This window comes from Chlorocebus sabaeus, chromosome 13 (assembly GCF_047675955.1).
Source record: "Chlorocebus sabaeus isolate Y175 chromosome 13, mChlSab1.0.hap1, whole genome shotgun sequence".
Taxonomy (NCBI): domain Eukaryota; kingdom Metazoa; phylum Chordata; class Mammalia; order Primates; family Cercopithecidae; genus Chlorocebus; species Chlorocebus sabaeus.
In genome coordinates this window covers 87049599-87072518 of record NC_132916.1, presented here as the reverse complement: position 1 = coordinate 87072518, position 22920 = coordinate 87049599, and the positions used below count along the sequence as shown (strand labels likewise).

Sequence of the window (22920 nt, the reverse complement as noted above, 5' to 3'; positions counted from 1 at the left end):
TAAAATAAAATAAAATAAAATAAAATAAAAATCAAATCTCCGGTCTCCCGCACAGCCGACTCTGCGTGAATTACTCCTTCTCTATTGCTATTACCCCCGTCTTGAGAAATCGGCTCTGTCTAGGTAGCGGGCAAGGAGAACCCACTGGGCAGTTACAGAATTGCCATTATATTGCTTGCAATTTTATATCTTATTACGCAAAATAGCTATAATCTTGTATACAAGGTTAAATGCGAATGTGCTCCTTGACTGGTCAGATCCCAGCGCAGGAAGGACGCACCCCCTATAAACCGCTAGGCCAAAACTGTAATTCTGGCCCCATCCAGCCTCAGGTGAGATCGCAATCTCCTGTCACTCTGGGCCTGAGGGGGCGGGGCCTGAAGCCCCATACAATCAGGGGCGCTGGGGTGGGGACCCTTCAATCAGGCGCGCCACAGGAAACGAGAGGGCGGCTTCCGGGGTCTGGCTGGCGGGCGCTTTGTCTCGCCTTTGCCACCTTAGGCTCTTTCTGTTAGTCTCGGCTGCTACTTCTTGGCTCTGGGAGGCCCGGTGGCTCTGCAGCAGCCTCGTCCACCCTGTGACCTGCGGGTATTGGGACATCCCTAGCTGACGCCGGGACACCCGGGAAGCTGAGGAACGGTGAGTGGACTGCGCCTGGCTTTCCGAAGTGGGGAAGAGGGCTGGTTGAAACCTGCTGGAACCAGCCATGGGCTGCGGAACCTGCAGACCGAGTCGCGGCGGCGCAGCCGGGCCTTAGTCCCCTTCTGTGCAGGGCCGGGCGGCGCGGGCAGCGGGACCCCTGCGTCCTGTCTGTACCTGCGGGCGCCACTTTCGCCGGCCGGAGCCCTCTCCGGAACCCCGCGCCTCCCCCACCCAGGTAGTGCGGTGACCACGGGAGGGTGATCTGGGAGAGCCCCGACTCAGTGTGCGTGGTTCCAGCGTGGGAGGAGCTGTGGTTCATGGAGCTTCCAGTCCCACCTTTCTCCCCCTAAAATTAACCTGAGGCTTTGTTGAAACGTTAAACGGCGTGTTTGAGCAAACGCGATTCATAAACGGGTACCGCAGTCATGGTTTGTGGTTTGGGATCCACGGGAGGGGCGTAAATGAGAGGCTTTGATAAGGTGAATGAGGAAGCAAACCATACATATATATACACACACATATATATACACATATATATACACACACATATATATATACACATATATATACACACACACACACACATATATATATATATATATATTTTTTTTTTTTGGAGACAGATTCTCACCCTGTCGCCAGGCTGGAGTGCAATGATGCAGTCTCAGCTCACTGCAACCTCTGACTCCCGGGTTCAAGCGATTCTCCTGCCTCAGCCTCCCAAGTAGCTGGGCTTATAGGCGCCACCACCACGTCCAGCTAATTTTTGTGTGTTTAGTAGAGACAGGGTTTCGCCATGTTGGCTAGGTTGGTTTCAAACTCCTGACCTTAATTGATCACCCTCCTCGGCCTCCCAAAGCGCCGTGATTACAGGCGTGAGGCACCTTGGCCAAAATATTTTTCTGTTTCCAAACATTTTACATGAGAGGAAAGCGGAGAATAAATCATCTGACACTCTACTGTAAAAAAAAATCTTTGCGCCTCTCTTCTTTTCATCTTTCCTAAGTGTACATATTACCAAAATGTCTTTAGGTTGTGGTCCCCCCTTGAAAACTTGACAGGGTGTTGTGTCCTCAGCCACCCTCCTGTCTTTTCCTAGTCCTGGCATTTTAGAACTGTCTGGGGATGACCCAGAATACCCACAGTGGCCATGTCTATTGGAGGGTCTAGTGAGTATCAGCCCCGGAGTCATCTCATCCCCAAAGACAGCCTGAGATAGGGGGTAGAGTCTTTCAGGGGAGCAGCTGGATGCTCTTGGCCTTAGAGGAATCTCTTGGTATAGTTTCATCTAAAATGGTGACCCCTTAGGGTCATTAAAATTTTAGGACATTAAAATTAATGGACAATACAATGTAATGTCATGAAAGTTAGGTCATTAAAATTATTCCTCCAGCCCGTTTTTATTCCTCGGAGACACATTGATGGTTTGCCAATTGGATGTTGATATTGAGAGGAAAAGGCAGAAATGATTTCTGCTCTCTAGCTTGTCTCAGACTTGTGAAGAGAGAAAAACCATCCCAAAGGACAAGGAAAACCCACCCCAGAGAGGATGTGCAAGAACCTGAATATTAAAATGCACTTAAGGCACACAGGAGGACAAAGAGCAGTGCCAGTGCCTCCTAGGTGGTCATTGAGTACTTTACTGAACAGGATGGGTGTCCTAAGGGACAGAATGGCCTGCCGTGACACTTAGAAAGGTCTGCGTTGGAATCAGCACTGCCTCTCCCTGAGTTTGTTACCTTGAAAAGGCTTGTCCGCTTATTTGAGTTTCAGGTTTTCACTGACTGTAAGATACATTTTGTCAGTACAGCTTGAAAGATTAAAATACTATTTCCAAAGAGGCAAGGTAAAATAATGTATTTCATTTGCTAAAAATTCGTATTTATTTCTTCCCCAGAGTGAGTGTAGTAAGTTTTAAAGTTCTGTTCTTTTTAAGGGTAATTTCAAATGGAATTGTAGGACTTAGCTTTGTAAATGCTACTGGTGAAATAAAAGTGTGATAGATAAATTGATGATTTATAAAGATTCACCAAAATGTCAGTTCCCCTCTTGTAGCTTGGTGAAGAATTTATGACAGTGGACACATATGTATCCTCTTATCTGGGTGTCTGAGTGTGGTTTTTTGTTTTTTGGAGATGCTGTCTTGCTCTGTAGCCCGGCTGGAGTGCAGTGGCGCCATCTCTGCTTACTGCAACCTCTGCCTCCGGAGTTCAAGTGATTCTCCTGTGTCAGCCTCCCGAGTAACTGGGATTATAGGCACCCACCACCACACCCAGCTAATTTTCATATTTTTAGTAAACACAGGGTTTTAGGCCTGCCATGGTGGCTTATGCCTGTAATCCCAGCCCTTTGGGAGGCCAAGGTGGTCGGAACATTAGGTCAGGAGTTCCAGAGCAGCCTGGCCAACATGGTGAAACCCTGTCTCTACTAAAAATATGAAAAAATTAGCTGAGCGTGGTGGCAGGCACCTGTAATCCCAGCTACTTGGGAGGCTGAGGCAAGAGAATTGCTTGAACCCGGGAGGTGGAGGTTGCAGTGAGCCAAGATCTTGCCACTGCACTCCAGCCCAAGGGACAATGCGAGACTCCGTCTCAAAAACAAATAAAAAAACAAACAAACAACAAAAAGACGGGATTTTTGCCATGTTGGCCAGGCTGGTCTCAACCTCCTGACCTCAGGTGATCCCCTGCCTCAGCCTCCCAAGGTGTGGGATTACAGGCGTGAGCCATGACGCCTGGCCCACTCTATTTTCTTTTTATTCCCTAAATTTTAATATGTTTGAGTTTGTCTGTTCCTTTATCACCTTTTTCTTACATTAAAAAAAATTCTGCCTAATCCTTCGTTAAAAAAAAATCTTCCTGTGACTTCCGAAAGTATTCTGGTTTTATCTTTTGTATTTGAATATATAATAAGATGATTATTGTTCATGGAATAGAGAAGAATGCAATGCATTTTCCCAAGTAGATGCCAGCCTGGTTTGCCTCATATTTTAAAGTGCATGTAATTTCTTTTTCTATTCTATAGTGCCTACTCTATCATTCCTCAACTTTCCATATAGATGCTGGGTCATTAAGACTTTTTTTTCCTTTGGTCTGCTTGCTCATCTCTCTGCTAACACTGTGCTGTCCTGAATATTTTTGTTTGAAAATCTTCAAGCCATCACTCTTTTTTTAGATGACTAAAAATGATTAGACATTGGTCATTTTTACTACATATGAAAGAGTAGCTTTTCTTGCCTAAAACCACCTGATTTGGGAATTTATGTGGTTTCATAGGAATAGCATCTGGAAGTGGTGACATTAATGTCATTTTAAAAAGCATGTGTCCTATTTCCTCTTATTCCTTTCTGCCTTGATATTGTGCAATAGAAATTTGAAAAATTGTTGTATTAGTATTGTTAAATATCAATTATTGGTTTATTTACTACTCAATTAAATTTAATAAGCCCATTTTCTCTTGGTGTAATCACGTGGAATGGGTTCACTTCCACAGTTAACAAGTGACAGCACACGTAAAATATTGTCTACCAGGGAAATTCATTGAACACTTAGTGTTCAGACTGTGTTTTTGTATCTGGTTCCCTAAGCACCACTGCAGTGACACAAAATAATAGACTTTCAGCAGAAGAAGTTTTGGAAAATATACTGCATAAGCCATTTAGATGCAGTGAGTCATTCTTATTACTTGGGTTGGTGGAATCCCTTTCAAAATGTAAGTTCCTAATACAAACAAAGATTGAACTTTGCGAGCAGACATTTTGAAGAATAAGTAGTCTCAGGACTGATAATATTAACTCACTTATGCACACCAGGTAGGACTTTAGTATGACAGATACTAGAAATGTACAAAGTGAAGTTAAAAGGTAACTCCTTGCAGCATATCGTAATCTTACTCCCTGGATTCTCTAATGAGATGGGTGTTTCTACTTTGCTGTTGCCTTTTTGAATAGTTCAATTCTAGCATTAGTACTGCTGTGTGGGAGGGAGTATGTGTGAACAGAGTAAGAGTTGTGACAATCAAGTGATAGAATAAATGCTTGGAAATTTTAGAATCATGTAAACAACTTATGAATTGAGTATACATTCCCAGTGCTCTCAGTCTCACTCATTCTTCTATCCACATGTGTGGAATGTTCTAGGACTCCGTGGCTTTTGAGGATGTGGCTGTGAACTTTACCCAGCAGGAATGGGCTTTGCTAGATTCTTCTCAGAAGAATCTCTACAGAGAAGTGATGCAGGAAACCTACAGGAACCTGGCTTCTGTAGGTAAGAATGACAACACATTTCACTTAATTACAGAAGTATTTCCCTATCATCAGTGCTATTTGTGATTTGGAATGGGGCAAGGGAATGATTTGGTGAATAAATCAGGCATGGGCACTGTGTACAATGAACATGAAATCTAGTAACGTTTCTATAGTTTGAAATAATTCATGATAATTTTGTGCATCTGCATTTTAGGAAAAAACGGAAAGACCAGAATATTGAAGATCACTTCAAAAAACTTGGGAAAGATACAAGATAATTTGCACCGAGAAGAGGAAATAAAGTCCTCTGATGAAATCTTAGCATGTAATGAATGTAAAACCAAGCAATCAAAGCAAATAAGAGTCACTTGAAATTCATTTCCTTTTAGAAAAATTTCACCCAAAATGTAACGTACATCAGTGTAGCAATCAGTGTTTGGAAAACAGTTTACTTGAAAATAGTACTACAAAATTGTGCATATGAATGTTACTATTTTGGTCATAGCCATGCAGGTGGTAGCTGTGTTTTCAGTAGTAGCCCATTTACTTTCAAATAATTCAGTCATGGCACAAAAACAAAAACAAAACAAAACAAAAATGCATTTTCCCTAGTATTGGTAGCAGTGTAAGTCGAAGACCTATGAATGAGTAGAAAGTTATTAAACCAACCAATAATAATGTGCTTGTCATTTTTTTTTACAGAAATCATATGGCACAGAGACTGCGTGAAAGCAAAGAAGGTAGTCAGTATGGACAAGTTGTCAGCCACATTCCAAATCTTGATCTGAATGAGAACATTTCTACTGGATTAAAACAATGTGAATGCAGTATTTGTGGAAAAGTCTTTGTACGTCATTCCCTCCTTAGTAGGCACATCCTAGCTCACTCAGGATACAAACCATACGGAGAGAAGCAATATAAATGTGAACAGTGTGGGAAACTCTTCGTTTCTGTTCCAGGTGTTAGAAGACACATGATAATGCACAGTGGAAATCCAGCTTATAAATGTACGATATGTGCGAAAGCTTTTCATTTTCTCAATTCAGTTGAAAGACATCAGAGAAGTCAGGAGAAAAACCCTATAAATGTAAACAATGTGGTAAAGCGTTCACTGTTTCCGGTTCTTGTCTAATACATGGACGAACTCACACTGGAGAGAAACCCTACGAATGTAAGGAATGTGGGAAAACACTCAGATTTTCTTGTTTTAAGATGCATGAAAGGACTCACACTGGAGAGAGATATACCAAATGTGATAAAGCCTTCAGCTGTTCCACTTCCCTTCATGACCATGGAAGCATTCATATTGGAGAGAGACTCTATGAATGTAAACAATGTGGCAAAGCCTTTAGTCGTTTGAGTTCCCTTTGTAATCATAGAAGTACTCATACTGGAGAGAAACCCTATGAATGTAAACAATGTGACCAAGCCTTCAGTCGCCTCAGTTCCCTTCACCTCCACGGAAGAATTCATACTGGAGAAAAACCCTATGAATGTAAGAGATGCAGAAAAGCCTACACTCGTTCCAGTTACTTTATGCGTCACTAAAGAAGTCATAATATAGAGGTTGGGTGTAGTGACTCAGCCTATAATCCCAGCACTTTGGGAGGCCAAGGTGTGTGTATTGCTTGAGCCCAGGAGTTCATAAGCAGCCTGGATTAAAACAATGTGAAACAACCTGGACATCGTGGTGAAACCTTGTCTCTACAAAAAATAAAATAATGCCAGGCCCGGTGGCTCACGCCAGCTACTCGGGAGGCTGAGGCAGGAGAATGGCGTGAACCCGGGAGGCGGAGCTTGCAGTGAGCCGAGATCGCACCACTGCGCTCCAACTTGGGCGACAGAGGCAGACTCCGTCTCAAAACAAAAACAAAGAAAATAATTAGCTGGGCATGGTGGCACATTTCAGTTGTCTTAGTTCTCTTTCAAGGACATAAAAGGCCACGGGGGGTTGGGGGGAAGCCCTGTGCATGCGGATCACGAGGTCAGGAGATCGAGACCATCCTGGCCAACATGGTGAAACCTCATCTCTACTAAAAATACAAAAATAGCTGGGTGTGGTAGCGTATGCTTGTAATCCCAGCTACTCAGGAGGCTGAGGCAGGAGAATCACTTGAACCCAGGAGGCGGAGGTTGCAGGGAGCCGAGATTGTGCCACTGCACTCCAGCCTGGCGACAGAGTGAGACTCCATCTCAAAAATAATAAATAAAGTCCCTTGAATGTAAGAAATATGGTAAAACATTTACTCTTTGCCATTCCCCCGTAAACATGAAAGAGCTCACACTGCAGAGAAACCTTAAGGCTGTAGGAAATGTGGTCAAGCCTTCAGATGTTCCTGAAGATTTGGGAGGGCTCAGAGTGGAGAAAAGGCTTTTGAATTTAAATTTATGGTAACGCCTTCGGTTGTATTAGTTCCATTTGAAGACATCAGCTCATTCCTGAGAAAAACCCTATGAATGTCCAGAATGTTTGAGTGTTTCATTTCTCTCATACCCACTCGAGAATATATGAAAATGCACGCTATAGCTGGCTGGACCTTGTAAATACAAGAACGTACACAGGATTAAAACTCTAACAGTTTAGAAACTACAAGAATATTTTCAGTTTTAACATTTACTTGAAAAGCCGTGTGAAAACTCCCACTGGAAAGAAGTTCTATAAGTGAAGCTTTTCTAATTTGGACAGCCTGATGCAAATTGATTATCGTGCAGTGCTTGAAAAAAATCTATGAAATGTTACACAAGTTACAAGTATAATGTTTTTATCAGTGGTCCATTCTTAAAGAGTCTTGAGTATGCATTTCACCTTGTTTTGCAGGGAAACCTTGAACTGAGAGTTCTGTAAATGTTCTTTAAGCAGTAGTACTTGAATTTCATAGATAATGATGTTTTCTTAAGTCTGTTGGTAGAATTTTTGTCTATTCATTTGATAATGTGCTGGATTCATGGTTGAATTTGGATGTTTTTCTAATATGTAGGTAAGGTTAATTTTTTTATTTCATTATTATTTCTTTTTGAGATGGAGTCTCACTCTGTTGCCCAGGCTGGAGTGCAGTGGTGTGATCTTGGCTCACTGCAACCTCCGCCCCCTGGGTTTAAGCGATTTTCCTGCCTCAGCCTTCCGAGTAGCTGGGACTACAGGTGAACGCCACTACATCCAGCTAATTCTTTGTATTTTTAGTAGAGACAGGGTTTCACCATGTTGGCTAGGCTGGTCTTGAACTCCTGACCTCATGATTTGTCCGCCTCGGCCTCCCAAAGTGCTGGGATTACAGGCATGAGCCACTGCGCCCAGTCAGGTAAGTTTCATTTGTATGTATTGTCCTGTGATTAATGGAACAGTGAATAATGATTGTGAATTCTTGGGATTGTCTTACTAGCCTCATTTGGTAAATTTTGATTATCCCTTTTCCATTATACACATCCCACCTATTTTTATTAAATGAAAAACTACTCTTGATGTAAAGAAATTTATTTTTTGCTAATAATGAGTTGGTATTAATTCCTAAGTACATACAGTTTACCTGGGAGACGGAGCTTGCAGTGCGCCGAGATCACACCACTGCGCTCCAGCAAGGGTGACAGAGCGAGATTCTGTGTCAAAAAAAAAAAAAAAAAAGGAATATCCTCACTTTTTTAATGCTATACCACTCTCTGCGCTCAAATTAATCCCTGTTTGGGCCTGTGGGAGCTTACACCATCCTCCTGTATGTAATTAGTAACTGATGTCTGGCGTATCTGTTTAGTAATAGATGTTATGTGTTTAACGGTGCCAGTAAATGTAGGGTGCTAATTCCTTCCTCACCAGTGGGGTGCATGAGACGCTGTTGAAACAATTGGCAACACGAATGGAATGGATCAGCCCTCATGCAGGACACCTGCTCAACTTGACCTACCTGCTGTGGGCTGACTGTTCCGTAACACATCAGCAGTCACCTGGGTCAGAACCGTGAGCTGACGATGGGCGTTCCCTTTGGTCTGCACAGTGTTTTGTGGTCTTCAGATGTTGTCATCTTCTTCCACACTAAAATGCTCTAATCTCCTAGACATCAATGTTTAACTGCACCCCAGCATGACGTTTGGCCTGTGCTTAGCAGGCAGTTTTGAGGCCCTGGCTTATGAATGCACAAAAGCACAGCACATAAGCCAACACTTAAGTCCTAATTAGCAAGAATCAGGCTGTATCTCTGTAGTCCCTGCATCTGCTCTGGTCACCATCTCTGTGTGCTTAGGGCAGCCATGTGAACATTATTAATATAATTTTACACTCCAAGACAATAGTTATCATGTAAGCAGAAGTAGTAGCCTTGTTTGTTTCTTGTGCTGCTGCTCCCCTTGCTGCTGTACCATACACCCTCCTGATGAGGTGTACATCTATGGTGCCTCATGGTTCAGGCACTGCTGAGTAAAGAAAATGGGAAGAAATAGTTTGATATTAGCCCCTACCGAAGCATATGAAGAAGCATCTCAGCTGCTTTCTTTGAAAAATTCCTGACCAGTGTGTGGGCTTTTCTTATAACTGCTGCTTATCAGCATGTCAAAAGTCTCATCTTTGAACTGCAAGTCTTGATGGCCTTAGTTATAGTGGCCTTACTGCATGTGGAGCTAACCCCAGGAAGATGGAGTGACACTCTCTGGAGGATAAGGTGGTCTCCTCCAATGTGGGTTGATGGGATTCTGAACTCTTTCCTTTAACCATGCAGAGAGTCTACACTGCCAGTGATCATGTGCCACAACTCTATAGATGTAGAAATTCAAAATATTCAAAATATTCTGAAAAAGTTTCCATTGAAAGGAAATAGAAAAGCGGTCTGGTGCCACGCTCCGGTTAAGAGAACTAGTAGATGGCTCACAAGAACACTCTGTCGCTACTGTCTGTGCCTCTGTTTCAGCAAATATCCTGATCCTTCAGTTTTAAGGGTGCAGGGCCATTTTCCTCCCTTTCTTACTGGTAGTTCTCAAGATTACTGTATAAAATGCTGGGAAGGCAATATCCTGATAATCAAGTGACATTGTTCAGAACAGCCCAGGCTCTGTTACAGTCCCTGCTCGAAACAGAATGGCCTTTAATGCTTGTGTCCAGCAAACCACATCCTGGGAGCAAACTCAATGTGGGCTTCTTTCTGAGGTCCCTCAGTTGCAGTGCAAGTGAAGCATTTATAGTCAAAACTCCATCCATCTGCTCTGGGTAGCCTTCCTGATCTTGTGGTAGTGGTTCATATTGAATCCTAGACTTCTGTTGTCTTTTGTTTGCTATTTGTAAGTAATAAATTCACTTCATGGAATTTATCTATGAATGTATTTGGCCTCATTGTACTCAGAAAAGTTGGTAGCCATTGCACAGTGAACCCGCTTCATAATTGGTGAAAACACCTATGGCCACCTTGTGCCACAGCAAGGAGGTTCATTCAGCCAAACATAAACTTCATGTTTATAAAACCCTGTAGCACAATTATTACCATGTGGGAGGCCTTTAACAATGGTGATGCTGATCTGAAAAACTCTGAAGGAAGAAATTTACCCAAATGGGTTGGGTACATAGGAATTCCTCCTAATTCCAAGAAACCCTTACTCCCGTCCACCTAAAATGAGTGGAGAGGCCGGGTGCGGTGGCTCAGGCCTGTAATCCGAGCACTTTGGGAGGCCGAGGTGGGCCGATCACAAGGTCAGGGGTTCAAGACCAACCTGACTAACATGGGGAAGCTCCATCTCTACTAAAAATACAAAAATTAGCCAGGCGTGGTGGCAGGCACCTGTAATCCCAGCTACTCGGGAGGCTGAGGCAGGAGAATCGCTTGAACCTGGGAGGCGGAGGTTGCAGTGAGTCGAGACAATGCCACTGCACTCCAGCCTAGGTGACAGGGCAAGACTCCGTCTTGGGGGGGAAAAAAAGTGGATAAGAACTGAAACAGGTTTACAATTTCAACTAATTGGAAATGCAAGTTTACAAAAGTAATATTTAAAATAAAAGGTTAAATGAGTGCTCATTGAATTTTATGCCTCCACAAAATAGGTTGTGAGTTAACGTCCACTTTTATTGAAAGCCACCAAAGTTGAGAAAATTCACAACCATTCCGTGTCTGAAATTCACATGTGGCTCAAATGAGAATTATACCTGGGGATACCCCAAAATTTAAATATGGTATCCCCAATGATATTATGAGGAATTACTGTACATAAATCAGGTTGTCTTCCTTTAACTCTGAAAATCATATTATCTTGCCTAAATTCTCCATAACGCATCGCTCCGCAGTATCCTATAGTGGACATGGCTTTTCTGACCAATGAGCACTAAAATTAAGTGTGTGCGACTCACCTATGTTCTTATCAAAATGGAAATCCCTGAATCCCACCAGTTAGAATAACATGACAGCATGTCAGATTTATGGAATATATAAGTTTTCTGTAAGGTTATTAGGTATTGATTCCATTTTATTAATAGATATCAATATATATAGATTACCTGTTTCTCCAGTGTTTTAGTATTAATAGATTGTGTCTTTTAATTCATCCAGTTGGTCTAAGTTACCAAGTTTGTGGGTTATGGAGATTGTAATATTCTTTATGATTTTATCATCCATGGGCTCTCTAATATAAAGGCTTCTTTTAATTCTTAAAGTATTAGGTTGGTGCAAAAGTCATTGTGGTTTTGGACCATGAATTTTAAATTTGTATAACTACAATGGGCTGGGCACAGTGGCTCACGCCTGTAATCCCAGAACTTTGGGAGGCTGAGGCAGGCGGATCAGGAGATCAGGAGTTTGAGACCAGCCTGACCAACATGGTGAAATCCCGTCTCTACTAAAAAGACAAAAAGTAGCCGGGAGTGGTGGCATGTGCCTGTAATCCCAGCTACTCAAGAGGCTAAGGCAGGAGAATCTCTTGAACCCAGGAGGCAGAGGTTGCGGTGAGCCGAGATTACACCTTTGCACTCTGGCCTGGGTGACAGAGTGAGACTCTGTCAAAAAAAAAAAAAAAAAAAGAAAGAAAGAAAGAAAAAGAAAAAGAAAGGAAACCATTACAATGAATACATTTTTGCCAATGAGAAATAAACTTGTTTATTCTGTGCTTTCAAGGTTGGATGAACTCTTGAAAAGCATTTTCTGCATCCTGCTGGTTGTGTAGTTGTTTTCCCTGCAAAAAGTTGTCAAGATGCTTAAAGAAGTGGTAGTTGGTTGGTCAGATGAATATGGCAGATGAGGCAAAACTTCATAGCCCAGTTTATTCAACTTTTGAAGCCCTGGTTGTGTGACATGTGGTCAGGCGTTGTGGAAATCTGGGCCCTTCCTGTTGACCAGTGCCGGCTCCAGGTGCTGCAGTTTTCCGTGCATCTCTTTGATTAGCTTGGCATACATCTCAGATGCAATAATTTCACCAAGATTCAAAAACTGTAGTGGATCAGAAGACAGGCAGCTGACCACCAAACAGTGACCATGACCTTTTATTGGTGCAAGTTTGACGTTGGGGAGTGGTTTGGAGCTTCTTCTCAGTCCAGCCACTGAGTTGGCTATTGTATGAAATCCACTTTTCGTGGCATGTCACAATCTAATTAAGAAATGGTTGACTGTTGTTTCATACAATAAGAGAAGATGACACCTCAAAAGCATGTTTTTTAAAATATTTGGTCAACTCATGAGGCACCCACTTATCAAGATTTTTCAACTTTCCAATTGGCTTCAAATGCCGGATGACCATAGAATGGTCGACATTCAGTTCTTCGCCAACTTCTCGTGTAGCTGTGAGAGGATGGAATTCAGTGGTTGTTCTCAATTGGTCGTTATCAACTTTCGATGGCTGCCCACTTCGCTCCTCATCTTCAAGGCTCTCGCCTCCTTTGCAAAACTTCTTGAACCACTGCGATGTACATTAATTAGCAGTTCCTGGGCCAAAAGCGTTGATGTTGTCAGTTGTCTTCCCTGCCTTAGGACCCATTTTGAGCTCGAATAAGAAAGTCGCTTGAATTTGCTTTTGGTCTGACATGATTTTCATAGTCTAAAATAAATAAGTAGTAAGTCATTAGCAAAAAAAAAAAAAAAAAAAAGGCAAGAAATGCTCATTAGAATGATGAATAACATAACCACATTTATTTAAGAGGGTATTCCAGTATCAAACAGCAAATTCCAAGAATGCAAAACTGCCATTACTTTTGTACTCATCTTGGAGTGATTTGTATGATTTCTTTTTTTCTTTGTTAGCCTGGCTTGATAGTTACCAATTTTGTTGATCTTTATGAAGAAACAGCTATTGTTCTATTGAGTTCTTCTGTTGATTTTCTGTGTTCAGTGCCATTGACTTGTCATCTTGTTTTTATTTCTTTTGAGTGAATTTGGCTTACATTGTTCTTTTTTCTTTTTCTTTTTCTTTTGAGACTTAGTCTCACTCTGTTGCCCAAGTGACCTCGCTCTGTCACACGAGGTCAGGAGATCGAGACCATCCTGGCTAACACGGTGAAACTGCGTCCCAGCTAAAAATACAAAAAATTAGCTGGGCGAAGTGGCAGGCGCCTGTAGTCCCAGCTACTCAGGAGGCTGAGGCAGGAGAATAGCTTGAACCCAGGAGGTGGAAATTGTAGTGAGTCGAGATTGTGCCACTGCACTCCAGCATGGTTGACAGAGCAAGACTCCGTCTCAAGAAAAAAAAAAAAAAAAACATATTAGCTGGGCATGGTGGTGCATGCCTGTAATCTCAGCTATTCAGGAGGCTGAGGCAGGAGAATTGCTTGAACTGGGACCCCGGAGGCAGAGGTTGCAGTGAGCCGAGATCATGCCACTGCACTCCAGCGTGGGCTACAGAGCGAAACTCTGTCTCAAAAAAACTAAATAAATAAATAAATAAATAAATAAATACTATATGTGTGTATATATATTAAAATGTACACACGCACACACACACACACATATATATTTGAAGTATTTTCTAATGAGAGCAGGTGTTCTGGAAGACCTCATTTAAATACAGAATCTGAGTGGAGGCCCATGTCACACCTTCCATTTTTTCATCTTTGCAGCTGGGCTTTTCTCCTCTTCTCTACTGGGCTCTGCTGTTTCTCACAAGGTGTTCAGAGACTCTGCCCTGAATCCTACAACCAGGAGATGAGAAGCACAGAATGACACCAGCAGGAGAACATAAAGATGCGGTGACAGTTGTCCTCCTCCTACAGAGTCCATAGCAGTGCACTCCTACTGCTGGTGCCCTAGTTAAGCCTGGGGGCCAGCATGCCCGATGATTGTCTGGGAGTGCTGCAGTCAGGGTCCCCACAATGGGCACCCAGCCAGTGCCCTTGTACTCTGCATGACCATGGCCATTGTCACCTCAGAGCCCCTGGGTACAGAACAACGCATCCTTCCAGAGCTACACGTGAGGAAGGACCACGTGAGTCCCGGGAAAGAGCTGAGGCCCTGCAGGGGTAGGTGGCCAGGACAGAGACCTGATGCCTGTGTGGAGAATCATCTGTGGGTGTGAGTGGCACTGTGGGGCCAGTGCCCGGGTTCTGCTGCTCCCCCTCCTCAAATATCAGGGCCCTAGCAGGGGCTGGTTTGTGTGTGACACCTGGAACTGCAGGGCCACCACCCATGTGTGAGGCCATCATGGGGACCTGAACACGGTGTCGTCTGCAGACCCCACCCATCCATTAGCCCCAATTCCTGGCCAGCTTCTACCAAGGTGTGAGGGTGGAATTTGGAAGATGGGTGTAAGCTGAAGCCTGTCCCCAGTGGCTGACATACAGTGGTGACACTCTCTGTGTGGGGGGAAGAAAGAGAGATCAGACTGTTATTGTGTCTATGTAGAAAGACGAAGACATAAGAAAGTCCATTTTGATCTGTACTAAGAAAAATTCTTCTGCCTTGAGATGCTGTTAATCTGTAACCCTAGCCCCAACCCTGTGCTCCCAGAAACATGTGCTCTATTGACTCAAGGTTGAATGGATTTAGGGCTGTGCAGAATGTGCCTTAGTAAAAATGTGTTTGCACCTCCTGGGCTCCAGGCTGCCAGCTGCCTGCCCAGGGTCTGAATGTCCTACTGTGACCTGTTTCCTCACCTGGCCCAGAGGATAGATAGGGAAGGCTTGTTTTGAGGATTAGGCAGGATAATCCCAGTAAGCCCTCATTAGCTTGCCTATCCTCCAGGTCTTTTTGATTTCTTTTTCTCTTCTTTGTTGTGAAACTCTGGAGAATTGTCTTCCAGCATGTCTTCAGTTGGGGAGGTGGAAAGGCTGGACCTTGCCCTTGACTTCAGGGCTCCTTCTGGGTGCCCCTTCCTCCTAGGCTTTTTAAAAGCATATACTTAGCAACATACCCTGTACCTGAGAGAGCTGCAGAGAACCTCCTGCGTGTCCAAACCAGCGTACTTTGTTTCCTGACTGCAGGCCCTCATCACACCCCAAAGCCCTAATACTTTCAGGTGGCCAGCTTCAGACAAGAGTCTGAACTCAATGCTTGTTTTCCGGGGTCTACACAAGCGCGTATGATAGGGCTACCTCCATCCTCCATTCTACCCATGTGCCTCCCCAAATCCATTAGGGGCCTCAACTCCAGTGATCCCTAACTGGGAGCAAGGTTCCCCAGGCAAGGAATGCAGCCATCCCCAGGATGCTGGCCTGGCTATGTCCCAATGGATATCAGTCCTGGAGCAAGAGGTCCAAGGCAGGGATTTTCACCCCCCATTTCACCAGGTGTGGTGACCTTTCTGGGTTCCTAGCCTTCAAGATGGGATTTTTACACTGTGCCACAGTGGGAGAAACTGAAGCACAGGGCCGGTGAGCGGTAAAGAAAGAAAACCTCTGTGACTAGGAAACATGTCCCTTGCCCAGCAGAGCCGCTCCAGGATAGCACCCTTTGGGATGTACCGCTGAGCTGTTCTTGGCACTTGGCATGGCACTGTGGTGGAGGTCAGCAGCTTGTGAGGTTGGGGGTGGGGGTGTTGGCAGGAGCAGGTAATTTTGGACCCACCATGGGGAGGAAGGGGACATTGACCCTTTCCCCACACCTTGAGCACGGCAGTAATTTTCTTCTCTGATGTGTGTGGGCACCAATGCCTATGTGGGTGTGGGTGTGGGTGCGTCCTCCCCTTTTGTTGATGAATAACCTTCCTGCAGCCGTTGGGGTGGATATGGGCACCACGTGTGCCTGGCAGCAGGGTGGTGCCTGCGGAGGCTTGGCTACTCCATGTCTCACTGCCACCTCCCCAGGGGAAGCAGACCCTCTGCCCTTAGTGCCCCTCATACCCAATCCCTCACATTCTTCACTTGGCATCCCCCTGCCTGATTCTCCCAACTCAGCCCCTGCCAGGTTTCTCCAGGCCCTGTGGGCCCTGGGATGAGATCAAAGGAGGCAGCAACTGTGCTGCCTGCCTCTGCCTGAAGTCAGGGATCCCTGGCCGCTCCTGGCATCCGGTGAGCAGAGTAGGTGGGGAGGTCAGGGGTCAGCTTTTCCACTCCCCAGCCTGCACTGGCTAAGTCATCAGGTGTAACTGGCCTGGAGGCTGATCTGTGTCCTCCACAGTCCCCTGATGAATTATATTGAAACCAATCCTTGTGTGAATGACAAGACCTCTTGTTGCCACCCAGATCAAACCAGAATCGAAAGACTGTTGCACTTGGGCCCAGAGCCTGGGGCTGAGGATGCCATGACCACCCCGTTCTCTTCCTTCTGGGGTCCCCAGGAAGCTCCCAGGACTGAATGATCTCCACAAAACACAGTGGCCAGGATGGGAGGGCTGGAGGTCAACGCCTCCCTGCCCCTACCACCACAACCTAGAGGCCCCCATGGAGGTTGGCCCTGAACTGTGGGTCCCTGTGGGATGTAGGCTCCCGCGGATACTTCAAGGGATGAGCATGGGTACTCCTGGCTGACAGGAGTCTGGTGGGCACTGGGTGTGTGGGGCCTGTGTAGGTGGGTTGGACGGCAATGAGCCTAGCCAGGGAGCCAGGGACTGGTGTGGCCAACATGGGCAGCAATATGTTGCCAGAACCAAAACTACAGTGCAACCAGCCCAGCTGGTAGGGAGAAGGAGGCCAGGACACCCACCCCTGTCCTGGCCCCAAGCCCAGACTGCCTGCTGTACTGGACATTGCCTGGTCCAGGAAGCCTGGGCATGATGGTCAGGTGGTGTGTCCCTGGGTTCCAGGCCTTGGTGGTCCCTTGGGAGCTGAGCATCCTCTGAGCAGGAGGAGGGCCCGCGGTCCACTGTTTGCATCTGCCCCTGGGGGTGTGCCCTCACCCCAGCTTCTCAGCCCGCATGGGGATGTGGCCAGGGCTCCTCCCCTGCTCTGTGGCTCCAGCTCTGATCAGCTCACTGGGTGACTCTGACAGCTTCCTCCCCAAAGCTTGGGTCCTCTTCTGTGGAAAAGGGGGGTCCCAGGCCCCCTGCAGGCAGGAACCCACCCCCAGCTCCTCTGGTGGGCCCTCCTGGGGTTTCTTACCTACTGGCTTGTGAGACCCAGTTGGCCAAACTTGGTGTCCTATTTTTATTTTGGCCTTTTTCTTAGTGTGTGTTTTCTCTAACTACTGCTGTGTAGAACCTCTATATGAGTTTTAGGTAGAGAATCTTGCCCACCCAGAGGTCCCCGACCCCAGAGAGCCTCCACTTCGGCCCCCGCCCGTCTAGTCCTGCCTATGCTCCACTTGGTGTGACTGTTGAGTGTGATCGATCCACACAGCTGCTTGACCCTGCATCTCCTTCCTTCTTGTTGCTGAGGCCAGTTCTGTTCTCTCTTTCTCCACCGGAACTGCACTTGAAGCCACGACGAAGGATGAGAAGTGGTTGCTAAGAAGGGCCCTCCTGCAGCGAATCTGCTGTAAGGAGGCTGCGCTGGCCCAGCCTGTCATTTCCTTCTCTAAGCTCATTCCAGAGGTCGGCAAGGGGCAGGCTGTCCCTGCCTGCTTTTGTGGCCCGTGAATCAAGAATGGATTTTACATTTCCAAATGGTTGAACAAATAAACAAATAACACTTCATGACACTGAGAAGTTTCCATGTCCATAAGTAAAGATTTATGGGGGTGCAGTTATGCCCATCTCTTCACAGGCCACCTGCAGAAGGCTGCTGTTGTGCAGCCATGGCAGAGTTGCATCCTTGAGACAAAGATCAGTTGGCAAAGCTGAAAATACTGATTCCTGGCACTTTAGGGAAACAATTTCCAGTCCCTGGTTTAAGGGCTGTGCGGCAGGATCCCAAGATCTTGGTCAGATTGTTCCTCACTCAGGGCCTGCTGTGGCCTTCGCTAGTATATCTGCAAAGTCTGTGTGCTACGGTGCCTCTCATGGGGGCACTGAGCTCTGTCGTGCTAGATTTCAGGGTGTCTGCCTCATGGTCATCTGTCTCACCAACAGAGACCCTGTGGCCATATTCAAACTAGCAGGAACAGTTGGTCTTTGGCAGCAGGGATGCCTTAGAGCTGAGCTGCCACCCACCCTGAAATGGTCCCATGACACCCACTGTCTGGGTCAAGGTTGGGGCAGGGCTGGTGTCCTGAACTGCCGTGCGATGTGGATCATAATAGCTGGGGGGGGGGGGAGAGGGGGTTGCTATTACTCCCCATATGGCGGGGGGTGCCTCACCTCCCTGCAATGTGGATCTAAGAGCCAATTATTCCCCCCTGCAATGTGTGTCCATTATTAGCAGTCTCTTTTGTTCAGGATATTAGGAACAATTTCACAGGTTGTGTGTACACAGCCTGTGATCGGAGAACGAATACCACCCTCTGCACCTCCGGATATTAGGAACCATATCACATAATGGGTGTATACTTTTTCAGAGATTTGGGGTAACGTTGTCCTGTGTTTCCCTGAATATTCGGAGACATATCACAGGGTGACTGTACACCCACTACTCTCTTGGCAGGAACATCATACTTTACCTACTGGAAATTAGGAGCAATATCACAGATTGGGTGTCAAGCCACTGTCATATTGGAAGTAATATCATGCTCCCCCACAAGTTATGAGGAACAATATCACAGGGGGGTGTCTACCTTCTCCGGTAGTGGGAGTAGTATCATCATCTCTTCCTTTAGATGACAGGAACAATATCACAGGGTGGGTGTACACTCTGTGTGTTTTTGGAAGCAATGTCATTCTCTCTTCTTTTAGGTTTTAGGATTCATATCACAGGCGGGGTGTACACCCCTTGTTATATTGGATGGAATCTCATTTTCTTTCAACCTGTATCTTTAGAACAATATCCCATGGGGGCTGTCCATCCCTTCAATATTGGTACTAACACCATCTTCTCCTTTCCTGGATATAAGAAACAATATCACAGGAGGGGTGTACACCCCTTGCAATACTGGTAGTAATACCACCTCTCCCCTGTGGTTATTAAGGACAAAATCCCAAGGTGGTTGTATGGTTCCTACTTTATCGGGAGTAGTATCATCCACTCACCCCCTGGATAAGAGGAACCATATCACTGAAGAAGTGTCCACCCACTTCGATATTGTCAGCCATGTCATCTTCTTCCCGCCTGGATATTAGGAACGACATCCTAGGGTTGGGGGCTGTGTACACCCACTGCAATATCGAAAGTAAAATCAGCCTCTTTCCCGCTGGATATTAGGAACTCTATCACAGGTGTGTGTGCACCTTCTCGGATATTGGGAGTACTATGAGCCTCCACCCCGCTGCATATTAGGAACAATATACAGGGGGCAGGGTGGTTACAGCCCCTGCGATATTGAGAGCAATAGTCTTCTCTTTCCCCTGTACATTAGGGTCTACATCACAGGGGTCTGTACACCTTCTGTGATATTAGGATTAATGTTGTCCTCTCCCCTACTGAATGTCAAAAACAGTATCATAGAAGGGTGTACACCCCCTGTGATATGGCCAGTAATATCATCGTCTCTACCTTTGGATACTAGGAACAACATCACAGAGGGTGTGTACACTCCCCTGTGATATAGGGCATAATGTTATCCTCTCTTCCCCTGGATATTAGGACCGATATCCCTGGTGGTGGGAGGTGGAGTACATTAAGAACAATATCACTGGGTGGGTGTACACCCCCTGCGATATTGGGTGTAGTATCATCCTCGCTTCCCTAGGATATTAAGAACAATATCACAGGAGGGGTGTACCGCCACAGCCCCTGCCATATTGGGAGCAATAGCATCTTCTGCCTCTCTCAATATAAGGAACATTATCCCAGGGTGGGTGTACATCCCCTGCGATATTGGGCGTAATGTCTTCATCTTCCAACATGGATATTGGGTGTAGTGTCACAGGGGGGTGTACGCCTTCTTCGATATTGGGAGCAATATCACCCTCTCCCCTCAGGATTGTAGGCAAAATATCAAACAGTTTTACAACTCATGCGATATGAGCAGTAATATCATCCTCTCCCCACCTAGATGTTAGGAACTGTATCACAGGCTACTGTACACTTCTTGCGATATTGGGAGTCATATCATCCTCTCCCATCATGGATATTAAGAATAATATTACAAAGGAGGTGTACACCCCCTGCCATATTGAGAGAAATATGTTGCTCTCCCTTTCAGGATATTAGGAACAATATATCAGGAGGTGTGTATAACCACTGCGATATTGGGAGTAATATCATCCTCTCTCCCTGAATATAAGAAACAATATCACAGGAGGATGTACACACCCTGTGATATTGGGAGTCACATCATTTTCTCTCCCTCTGGGTATTCGGAACAATATCACAGTGGATATGTACACCCCCTGCGATATTGCCACTAGTATCATCGTCTCCCTCCCAGGATATAGGAAACAATATCACAAGGGGGTGTACATCCCCTGCAATACTGGGAGTAATATCTTCCTCTCCACCGCTGGCTGTTAGGAACAATGTCACAGAAGAGGTGTACACCCCCTGATCTATTGGGGGTGATATCTTCCTCTCCGCCCCTGGATATTAGGAATGATATCACTAGGGAGTGTACACCTCCTGCAATATTGAGACTAATATCATCCTCTCGCCCCCTAGATATTAGGAATCATATCATAGGCGTGGTGTACACCCACTGCGAAATCGGAAGAAATAGCATCCTCTCCACCTTTGGATGTTAGGGACAATATCACGGGGGAGGTCTACGCAACCTGCCATATTGGGAGTCATATCATCCTCTCCCACCCAGTATATAAGGAACAAGATGATCGAGCGGATGTACACCTACTGTGATAGTTTCAATAATGTTATCCTCTACACCCTGGCTATCAGGAATAACATCATAGAGGGGTGTACACTTTCTTCGATATTGGGAGTAATCTCATCCTCTCCCCGCCTGATATCAGGAACAAGTCTATTAATTATTAAAATTAATACATATAATAAAAATTAATAGTAATCATCGTTATTAATAATCACAGTAAAGATAGTAAAAATTAATACTGGTTAAAAATGTTAACGATTAGTACAAATAATAGTAATATCACTATTAATAATAAAATAATGATATCAGCAGTTAATGTCACTTAAATCAATACTAAGAGATGCTGGTAATATAATAATTAATATTAAGAACTAATAATATTGTTAAATGACATTAATATTAATAATTAATTTTAAGCATGCATAATCATATATCTAACAAAAGTATGCATAATTAATACTGGTATCCTATTAATTAATAATATCATTGATAATTATCAAAATTGATCATTGATGTTTAATAATCATATTACTCCTAATACCACAGGGGGTGTACACCTACCTGTGATGTTGTTCCTAATAGCCAGGGACAGAGAGCATGATATTAGTTTTAATATCGCAGTAGGTGTACATTCACCCTGTCACACTGATACTAATATCTAGGGGGGCAGAGTATGACATGACTCCCAACAAAGCAATGAATGGACAGTCACCTGGTGATATTGCTCCTAATATTCACGGAAGAAGCATATGATATTACTCCCAATATCGCAGGGAGGGTACAGCTCTTCTGTGATATTGTTCCTAGTATCCGGAGGGGGAGAGGATAATAATAATTTCAGTATCACAGGCTGTGTTAACCCGCCCTGTGATATTGTTATTAATATCCTAGAAGGGAGAGGATGATATGACTTCCCATAGAGCAGGAGGCGTACACCCAGCTTGGGATATTGTTCCTAATATCCATGGAGAGGAGAGGCTGATATTACTCCCAATATGGCAGGGGGTGTACATCCACCCTGTGATATTCTTCTTAATATCTCAAGGCCGAGAGGTTGATATTACTCCCAGTATCGCAGACACTGTACACCCCCGTGTGATACTCTTCCTGATATCTGGAAGGGGAGAAGATGGTATTAATCCCCATATCGCAGCAGGTGAACACCCACTCTATAATATCTTTCAGAATTTGCAGGGGGAGAGAGGGTAATTTCATTCCCAATATTGCAGAAGATGTACAAGCCCCACCCTGTGATATTATCCTGAATATTCCAAGGCACGGAAGATGATGGATGTTGCTCCCAATATCGCAGAAAGTGTACACCCCCCTGTGATGTTGTTCCCATGATCCAGGAGGGAAGAGGATGATATTACTTTTAATATCACAGGGGGTGTACAAGCCCCCTGTGATACTGTTCCTAATTTCCACCTGGGAGAGGATGATATTACTCCCAGTATTGCAGGGGTTATAAACGCTCCTTTGATATTGTTCCTAATATCCAGGCGGGGAGAGAATGATATTCCTCCCTATATTGCAGAGCATGTACACTCGTCTTCGATACTGCTCGTAATGTCTATAGGGGGAAAAGTTATTACTCACAAAATGGTAAACACGCTGTGTGTCCACCGTGGATCCTAATATCCAGGGAGGGAAATTACTCCCCAGGACGTGGGGGGTGTCCACCCCGCCTGTCACATTGTTTCCTATACCCAGGGAGGAGAGGATGATATCGCTACCAATATCGAAGGAGTGAACACGCCCCCTGTGATATGGTTCCTAATATCCACGTTGGGAGAGGATGATATTACTCTCAGTATCACAGGGTTGTCCAAGCCGCCTGAGATATTGTTCCTACTATCCAGAATAAGAGAGAATGATATTACTTCCAATAGTGCAGGGTGTGTCCCCCGCCATGTG

General features: G+C 45.0%; 2 pseudogenes; one reads left to right on the top strand and one right to left on the bottom strand.

The window, feature by feature from the left end:
- Positions 1-450: 450 nt before the first annotated feature.
- On the top strand, positions 451-10177 carry LOC103240080 (uncharacterized; annotated as a pseudogene).
- On the bottom strand, positions 7076-13677 carry LOC140713185 (histone-lysine N-methyltransferase SETMAR-like; annotated as a pseudogene).
- Between the last annotated feature and the right edge of the window lie 9243 nt (positions 13678-22920).